General features: G+C 41.0%; 1 long non-coding RNA gene across 1 annotated transcript in view; it reads left to right on the top strand.

Annotated features, from left to right (window-relative positions):
* The first annotated feature begins 260 nt into the window (after window positions 1-260).
* LOC141575809 (uncharacterized) overlaps window positions 261-10,272 on the top strand; it is a 164,741-nt gene continuing 154,729 nt past the window's right edge. The window contains exon 1 of the long non-coding RNA XR_012503685.1: window positions 261-433. This is a non-coding gene — a long non-coding RNA (uncharacterized LOC141575809). The remainder of the gene's footprint in view (window positions 434-10,272) is intronic.

The following is a 10,272-nucleotide window of genomic DNA, read 5'->3' as shown; positions in this document are numbered from 1 at the left end:
TACAAGTTGAGATTAATATTCATTGCAGTGAGAGGGGAACTGCACTATGGGAGGTGTGGGGTATCTCAGTTAGAGGGTATCAGAAAGGACTTAGTATGGGATTTGGACTTAGGTTGGATGATTTGGGTAGGGTTTAAGGAGCTAGGGCTCTGCTCGGGACTGGATACTGGCAGGAAGTGGCAGAAATTCACTTGGTAAATTGTTAAAGAAGCAGCAGCCCCTCATATCAGGGGAGGGGAATTTTGGTCATATTTGTGGTTTGGACAGTGTTCATGTTTGGTCTGTGTCCATTGTCTTGCTCCATTGTGGTTTCACAGTGGCCTCGTCTGATACTGATGTTCTGTGCAATTGTTTATTTTCAACAGGAGAACACCAAGCACTAGCTGTGAGTGCCAGCAGATCAGCTCATAGGAACACGGAGGCCAAGCTCATAGTAAGTACCAGGCCAGCTCGTGGATGTCAGGGTGGCTTCTTCTCTCCTCAGAAGGAAGTTTCCTCTGTCTTTTCCTGAATAATCTCTACTGATCCATCAGATCTCAGCTCAAACCTCATTTCCTAAGGATAGTCTTTCCTTAGCCATCCCTCTCCCCCAACCCTAGCCCACCCCCAGCAAAATGAATAGATCGGATCTTCCTGTTATGCAGTCACTAACAACTTCAGCTTCTCCTTTGCAGCACTTGTCACAATTGTCATTGCTTAATTGTGCCGTGAGTTATCCAGTACCTTTCTCACCAGCTCACCTGTAAACCCCGTGAGTGCAGGGACCATACCTGTCTCGTTCATCTCAGTAGATGCTCATAATCAGTATTTGATGAGTGAACACTGAATGAGGCAGTTAAGCTTCTTTTGTGTGTGGATTGTACCTCACTCCTGCCTGTATTCTAAGACCTGTAACAATGCTTGGCGCATAGCAGGTAGTCAGTAAATATTTGTGAATGCGTTGTGATGGTTAGTTTTGTGTGTCAGCGTGGCTGGGTCATGGGATGCCCAGGTCGCTGGTTAAATATTATTTCTGATTTTGTCTGTGGGGGGTGCTTCTGGAGGAGATTAGCTTTTGAATGGATGAACTAAGTAAAGCAGATGGCCCTTCCCAGTTTGGATGGGCCTCACCCAACCTGTTGAGGGCTTGAACAGAATAAAAAGATAGAGGAAGGTTGAATTAACTCTGACTATTTGAGCTGGGCCATCGGTCTTCTGTCCTTGGCGCTCCTAGTTCTCAGGCCTTTGGACCTGGACTAGAATCTGTGCCATCAGCTCTCTGGCTCTGGGGCCTTTGAACTACACCACTGGCCTTCCTGGGTCTCCAACTTGCAGATGTTAGACTTCTCTGCTTCCATAATCACATGAGCCAAAAACTATAATAAATCTCATATCTATCTATCTATCTATCTATCTATCTATCTATCTATCTATCTATCTATCTACTGTTGGTTCTGTTTGTCTGGAGAACCCTGACTGATCTGAGTTAATGACCCAGTTTTTTCCTTTCCTTTTATTCTGTCCAAGGAAATCATTCCAGGGGTTTCAGAGTTATCCCAAATAATTGAGTATGTTCAATACAAATGTAGTTGGTGGCTCAAGTATGTAGAGTGGTTAGCTGAAAACCATTCCGAAAAGCATTTGACCCGAATTTTCTCCTCTTTGCCTCACATATCCTTTTTTCTTTTAATCTATGAGAAGCTTTGTACAGTCTCAGATTTAAAAAAAAAAAGGCCCTCAAGAAACCGGTGACGGCTATCAGAGCTCTGCACACTTCATTGGAAAGCCATAAACACAATTACTAGATCATTAAGGGCTATAAAACAGAGACTTTGAAACAACATGCACAGAGTTGCCTAGTTGGGCATGAACAGTGTCCTGCATGTGCCAGTGGCTCCCTGTTGGAAGCCACCTAGGGAAAGACAAAGGACTGGGAACTGAAGTGCCTTCATGGCAGGTGCAAGGATGTCTGATAAAGAAGCTCTGGGTTCCACTCACAACTCTGATGCCTCTTAGATGGTACATTAACTGGACTCTCTGAGCCTCAGTTTCCCCACTTTGAAATAGGGTACTGAAGACTGATGGCATTAGTGCCTTAATTCTTTACCCCTTGTGTTAGTTTGCTAGGACTGCCTTAACAAAGTACCACAAACTGAGTGGCTTAACAGGAATTTGTAATCTTACAGCTCTGGAGGCTAGAAGTCCCAGATCAAGGTGTTGGCAGGGTCGGTTCCTTCTGAGGGCTGTAAGGAAGAATCAGTTCCAGGCCTCTCTCTCCTTGACTTGTAGATGGCACACTGTCTTCCCTATGTGCTTGTCTGTGTCCCAGTTTCTCGTTCTTATAGGAATGCTAGTCATAGTGGAGTAGGGCCTACCATAAAGACCTCATTTTAGCTTGATTACCTCTGTGAAGACCTTATCTCCAAATAATGTCACATTCTGAGATACTGGGAGTTATATGAATTATACTGGGAATTATATGAACATGTGAATTTTAGGGAGACAAGTCAAATGATAACAACCTTCCTGTACTCACAGCCTTTTTAATTCTTCTCATAAAAGAGGTAGAGTGTATTTACCCATCCTTTATTTTTTTTTATGAGATTAAAAAAATTTTTTTTTGGAGGGAGGAGGTAATTCATTCATTCATTTATTTTTTTAATGAAGGTACTGGGGATTAAACCCAGAACCTTGCACGTGCTAGGCATGCACTCTACTACTGAGCTATACCCTCCCCCCAACCCACTGTTTAAATAATCTCTGTTGGCCTTGTGACTTGCTTTGGCCAAGGGAATGCTAGAGGCATTGCAGACAGAAGTCTGCAAAAGTTTTCATACAATTGCAGTATGAAAATTTCCAGGCTAGCCTGCTAGAGGATGAGAGGCCCATGTAGAGGAGCCAGGTTGTTCCAGGCATCCCAGCAGAGGCCATCCTAAATAAGCCAACATCCAGCCAAACCTCAGACATGTCAGTGAGTCTAGCCAAGATCCGCAGAGCTGTGTAGATAACCTACAGTTACCCACGAGCACTCGAGTGAGGCAGCAAAATCAGATGAGCCTCTCCCGAGTCAGCGAAACCCCACATAAATGTTTATTGCTAAATGCTCTGGGGTTTTTTTGTGCTTGCTTGTTACTCAGCATCACTGGGGGAATATATGACTGATACAGGGTTAGAGATATCTACTCACTGAGTGGTGAGGACCTGTGAAAGAGCACATAAATGTTTAATGGTAGCCATGGCATTACGGTGCTTTACAAATGCTTGAGTACTATGTAGAAGTAAAGAGTCATCAATATATAACAACATTCTGCATAATAATAATGATAAGAGGATTGGAATGAGCAACACTAACAAATTAGGCACTGGCTATAGTGCGTAAACAGGAGCCTATACTCATGCACATATTGTTTGTAATATTATATGACGTCTGTGCTGTGTGGATTCTTAGAGGTCCTATGAGAAAAATGAGGCTCAGAATCAAATCAACTCACTGCAGTCATATAGCTAGTAAGCAGAGTTTTCACCAGAATCTGAAATATTTATGATTTGTCTAACACGGGAAAACACAGTATTTTCATTATCTCCTCCTAAGGAAGCTGTTGACTTTAAAAAATGAACAGGGATGATCACTTCATCTCTGGAAATCTTCCAACTTGGTTTGAAGTTTGAAATGGGGGCAGAAAGGAAGATGAGGCATCCATCCATCCACGCATCCATCCATCCGTCCGTCTGTCCATCCAGCTGTCCACTCGTTCAACAGACAGTGATGGAGGGCCTGCTATGTGTCAGGCACTGGACGAGGCTCTCTGCTTCTGTCTGCTTTCCTTTTTCCTGTTGTCTCATTCTTTTTCTCATCCATACTTCCTCCTTCTTTCTCCTCCTTCTTTCTCCTCTGTGAATGTTGATAAGAATGGATAAAAAAAACTTCATACTTGTTAGAGCAAGTCTGTATAAGATTGATGCCGATGGTTTTAGTTCATTTAGATTGTTAACTGCTGTGAGCACAACTTGACCCACCCCTGTTTGTTTTGTGTTTTTGAAAGACCATACGGTCTGCTGGTTGAGACCTGGCCAATAAGCATAAATACTCTACTGCAGCTGTCCAGATGCCAAGTCAGAAGCTGAAAATCTCATTCCCAAAATTCACAGTTACTTCCAACCCTTGTCCAACCATTCATCTCTTCCTTTCACCACTCTGTCATCCACCATGGGTCAGGCTCTGTATGACTGCCCTGAACCTAGGAGTGGACATCAGTTGTGCAATGGTGCACAATTAGTTAGAAATTATTATAAGCCAACCCTTTCTAAATACTTTACATATATTAATTCACTTAGTCTTCACAGCAACCCTGTGAGGTATGTACTAGTGTTGCCCCCCTTACAGATTAGGAAACTGAGGCACAAGGGAGTTTTTTTTTGTTTTTTTTTTTTTTACCCAGGGTCATATGGATGCATGAATGGTAAGTGGTAGAGCTAGTGTTTGAACTCTGGCACCTGAATCCAGAGTCTTTCTTTGATACCCGCTCTCTAAAACCTCTCCTGACATTACCACTGAAGACCATACCCTCCTTTGGACCACTGTTGGGTCATTCTGCACTGTCACCACTCTTGAGGGTGCCAAGTGGTGACTTGATGTGGATGTGAAAGGAAGTGCTTTTTTCAGAGTAAAACCACTACACATCCTAGCCTAGAATTTGAATCCAGATCCTCCACTCATGGACTCACATGCCAATCCCACAACCTCTCCAGCCTTACCGTTCTCCTGAAACTGACCCTCAGCAGAACATTAATGATTGCCCATCTTCAGACTAGAAGACAGCAGGGAGAGGAGGAGGAATGACACCCAAAGACATCTCATTCCAGCCCCAGTTTCCTCATCTGTGAAATGTGAATAAGTAAATTTAATAGTACAACATTAGGCTCTGACTTTTGTTGCATACGTTTTGTGTGCAAGCTTTGTGCTAAATGCTTTGCCATCTACATGCTCTCATTTAATCCTTAAAGCAACATTATGAATAAGGCAGATTCAAAGTAGTTCAATAATTTGTCCAAAGTCACACAACTAGTAAGTAGGATTCAGTGTCTGGATTCAGAATCAGACTGTGGAATGTCAAAGATTTAGCTCTAATACAATGCCAGTGGTCTCACAGGGGTGATACTGCCCCCTAGGACTCTTTCCAGAAATTTTTGGGGATGATTTCGTAGTTATGGTGATGGGGAGTTACAAAATCATGACATTGGCATGATTTGCTTTAGGGGACCACGCGAGCTAGATACTCAGTGATGTGTGGGAAAGATCTGTCTTGTGTTCTGCTTGACTTTCCAGTGTCCTGCCAGACCTTCTTGTAGGTGAAAAACTCATTTATTATCATCTGAGCTTGTTTTACACATAGAGTATATTTTACATGGTGTTAGCATATTCTGTTTTTTTCTAGGAATGCAGCTTGCAGTGTGCATCAAGGAATGGTTGTGGTTTATTTTGCTAAGAACTTTATCCATAGTTGTATACAATTTCAGAAAGATCACATTACCAATGGCAAGGTATCTGAGGGGCCAAAATTACGCCACTGAATTAGCTTGCATTTTATCTGTTATGCACACGGCAGCTCTTTGTTTATGTGCTAACATCAGACTACCTCACTATGTCTTCTAGCATTTACATATGAAGTTGATTTCTGAAAATTATACACATATGAAGATTACAATATCTCTGAATTTCATTTTGGGATAGTAAAGGGCACATTACAATAAATTTGTTATAAAAAAGTGGGTAGAATGAATTGTTGCTCCCAAGTCTTCGTTCTTTCCTATAAAGGAATTACACATCAACTCCTTTTGCCGTGTGACTTTGTAGTACTTCTCACTAGAGTAGGTGGAGAATATTTGTGTGCCTCACTGATTTTGGGGCTTAGCCGTGAGATTTGCTTTGGACAGTAATGGAAATATGCCAGTCCTCAAAAGGCATCATGTGTTTTCACTCATCTTCTTATTCTTCTGACATTTGCTTTGAGAAAAATGTGCCTCTACCACTCTATGGAGAATGGGAAGACCCTTGAAACAGACTGAACCCAACCTGAAGCCTGGAGCCAAGCTCACTGAGCTCAGCAGAACCACAGCCAACCACAGATTCATGAGTTAAAAAAATAAGTTTTTTTTCCCCTTGTAAGTTATTGAGATTTTGAGATTGTTATGCACCAGAAACTAACTGATACAAAGAGATGTTGGGTCTGGTAAGATTGATAGAATTGATAAACATTGTGTTCTACTATTCTTCCCATACACAAAGGAGCTAGCTGAGGTCTTGGAACACACAGAGTGAATGTTTTCTAATAGGAGTTCTGTTAGCATTGATGAATGGCCAGATGATATTCTGATATGTTAAAGGGGATTATAGGTACTTGACCTTTAAATCCTTAGGTTTAGGGGCTCTGCAATTACTATTGAACTCTCCAGTGATGAGGGTAAGTGCTAGTACTCTGAGAGGGTGTAAATTCACCATATGAGCAGGTTGGAGATAATTGATGAGTTCTCTTCTTTAAAAGGTGATTTGGCACCATGGAAACGACAGGCATGTTCAGCTTTGTGACTGTGGATTATAATTACCAAGTTATTAACCAGAGCATTATGTGAAAGATTGATGATTCTTTCTCAATGTAATGTATCCTTTAAATGCTAAATAATAAGTTAAATGCAAGGAATAAATAAATTCGATGGCTTATTTATGGGGTAATTATGGGAAATTTTCAGCCCATAAACTAGGGCATCTGTGGAAACCCAACACTATGGAGGCGAAAGCCCTGAATTAGAAATAAGGAGACCTGGATTCTCTGTCACCTGCCAGCTAGTGACCTTGAATAGGTTATATCTTTGCTCTGAGCCCCAGATTCTTTGTCTGGAGAATTGAATTGGGGAGGGGGATGTGTGTGAAAACACGCATCTCATAGAGTGATTGTGAGGAGGCATTGTGAATGACATGATTATATAAGGTGCTGCGCCCAGTGCCTGACACGTAATAAGTGATTACAAATGTTAACTATCACTATAGCATCATATTTGAAATAAGAGATTTGGCCCTTCTAGTAAAAAATTTCCTATTTTAGTTTTTTAGTCAATAAGGAATTGGTCCAATTTATAATAGATCATCAGTGAATTCTTATTAAAAAAAACCCTTTAATTGTCCTTCTCTGATTAAAAAATTATCAGAAACTTGGGTAAATTCATACAAGAATAAAGGAGAAAATATATACCATCCATCTAACCCAACATCTAAATATAAGTACTGTTAACATTTTAATGTAGACTTTTAGTTTTTTTTTCCCACCCATGTATAGAATTTCTTTTTTAAATCTGAAATTGGAATCATGCTGTACATGCTGATTTGCCACCTGCTTTTGAGATGTTTCCAATGTCATTAAATATTCTCCTAAAACACACTTTTTAATGGCAACAGAGTGGGGTGTTCTTGAGGAACACTGTCTAAGTGGAAGAGTTATTCATGGAAGCCTACTTAGCCCATTCACTTAAATTATACTTTCAGACTTTCTGAAATCTTCATTTCAGATTGGTCTTAAATGGGCTGGGGCTTGGCTTTAAGATTCCTCTCTACCCTTTCTTTCCTCCCCAGCTGCCCCCAGCTTCTCTGTCAAGTAGTTAATGATTGTACTAGGCACTTATTTGGTAGGGGAGCTCTCAGTTTAAAGGGTCTCCGTGGTGAGCCATTTTGTAAAAGAAAGAATGTCATTTAAATAATCACCCTCTAATTTCTCTACTCAGCTGAGGTTTTTTTTTTTTTTTTTTTTTTTTTAATTGGGTTCTCTCTTAAAGTAAGGTCCATCTACAGGTAAATACTTCTCTACTAGCCTTCTTAAATTACCCTACTTGATGCCAAGTAGCACTTTTTCTCTGAATAACTAGAAGAAATACTTCTTTCTGTCCCCTGTACCTCCCACAATCCTTTTGGGTGGTTTATTGTCTCCTCCTGGTAGTGTTTGAATTGGGTTTCAGTGATTTGTACATAACCATTTTAAAAGTTTATAGTGTTACGGAAACGACAGGCCAGTCAAGAAACAAGCACCACTTGGAGGGTTGGAGTACTCAGATGTATTACGCCGGCGGGCTCAGAGGGGCTTCTGCTCCGAAGCTCTGAGCACATCCAAGACGTGCGCATGAGGTTTTATAGGGTAAAGTACAAGCTTGGGGTATTAGGCCAATAGGCATGGAACAGCTTTAGCAGCATTATCATCACAAAAGTGGAGGCGGGGAGGCAGCAAACCAACATTCTAAAGCCAAATATGTATCTTTGAAAATCCAGCTGGCTAGCAAAAAAAACATGAGCAGCAAACCAACACTAATTAACCTAGATTTACAAGTTAGTCTAGCAGAACTCAGATCAATCAGTATTCCAATACTTAGATTTGTGAGTTATCTTGTTAGCCCAGTCCAGCCTCTCCTTCACATTCCTAGACCTATGAGTTATCTTGTTAGACCAGCCCGACTTTTCCTTCACAATAGTTATGTACTTATTTTAATGTAGACTAGAAATATTATGACATATGATATGTAATAAATATGATATGTAACTTATCACATATATGATGTGTAATATATCATGTATATATCTCTTGTAAATCATCCTCGAGATGTCATGTTATTGCTTAGGGTGAGGCAGAATTTATTTAAGCATGAAATTAATTTATGTTAAGATAACATGGCAGAAAGTCAGAGCTGGTCTGTGTGATAGCCATTTTGACAACTGTCATTTGGTAGTTGACATAAGGTAAATCTTGTCCTGGTGCAAGCCACCATCATCGGCCTGGACTTCTAAAGCCCCCTCCTAACAGATCTCTCTGCTTTCACTCTTGCCCTCCTCCAACCTGTTCTCTCTATACTATAGCCAAAGTGATTTTTTCAAAACAGACTGAAGAACTCTCCTCACTAATGTCTGTCAAAGGCTTCCCATTGTTCTTAAAAATCAAAATTCCTAACATCTGATTCTCACAACAAGTCTATGAGATAAGTGTTCATATCCTTTTACAGAAGAGGAAACTGAAGCAAGAGTAAGTGCTTGGCTCAGGGTCACAGAGTTAGTAAGTAGTAGAGGAAGGATTCAAATGCAGGTCTTCAGATTCTGGGTTTCTGTTTAAGCCATTTAATACATGTGACTGCATGGTGCCCTTTCTTCAGACACTTAGAAGAAGCCAGGTATGTTAGTTGGTGGTTTTGGTTGGAAGTCAGAGAAAAAACACAACTGAAACTGGCTTAAGCAAAGAAGGGACTTCACTGGCTCAAGTAACTGAAAAGTCCAGGCGTTGATCAGGGTACACCTGGATCCAGGAGCCTAAGTGATTTCAGGGTGCATTGTTTCTCCCTCTCCATCTCTGTGCTCGATGTTCTTTGAATTGATCCCATTCATGGGCAAGTTTTCCCTTTGTGGTCAGCATGACTGCTAGCAGTTCCTAGGAATATGTACTTCCTTTCATGTTTACTCACAACAGGAAAAGTATGACAGTCTTCACCCCAGCATTCCCAGCAAAATTCTTGTTGCATCTCATGGGCTCTCATCAGCTCACATGATGGTCCCTGAACCAGTCATTTTGACCAGAGGGATTTAACATTTAGTGTACTGGTTGGACTGAACCTGGGCCATATGTTCTGACCCTGGGCTAGGGATGGAGCCCAACCTGTAACACACTGGATGAGAACAGAACGGTGGTAATCCCCAAAGACAATTCTGGATCCTTTGCTAGGAGAAGAGTGGATGGATGCAGGTTCGCAAAAACTACCGATGTCCAACCTAGGGATGTGACCCTGAGTATTAGTGTGGAAAATTCAGACTTGTGTAGAAAAGCGGAGAACCAGGTAGGAAAGGAGAGAGAAGCGAGGGGGTTTGATACATTTGGAAGATGGCCACAAGGGGTGATGGTGAGTGGTCACATGGTTCTGGTTCTGAGCAGAAGCAAAGCTTAGGTCCCCAGTTGGTCTCTGTTCCCTTAAGACTCCTGCAGTGATCAGAACTCATGTGCTCAGGTTAAGTGCAAACCTCTATTCAGATTTAGGGGAGTGAGAGGAAGCTGGTGTTCTTTTTCATTTCTAGAGATCCTTTTTTAGTTTTTTAAAATGAACATTTATTGCTCTTTTCTAATTACAAAAATAAAACATATTTATACAAAGGGAAATACAGAAAACACTTGTACACAATAATTATGAAGTGACTGAAGGAATAAAAATAAAAATTACCCATAATTTTGTAACTCAGGGGTAACCTCTTTAACATTTTTTCCGACCTGTTTTGAT

This window comes from Camelus bactrianus, chromosome 32 (genome assembly GCF_048773025.1).
Source record: "Camelus bactrianus isolate YW-2024 breed Bactrian camel chromosome 32, ASM4877302v1, whole genome shotgun sequence".
Taxonomy (NCBI): Eukaryota; Metazoa; Chordata; class Mammalia; order Artiodactyla; family Camelidae; genus Camelus; species Camelus bactrianus.
The sequence above is the reverse complement of the archived record's forward strand: the minus strand, read 5'-3'. Positions and strand labels throughout refer to the sequence as shown.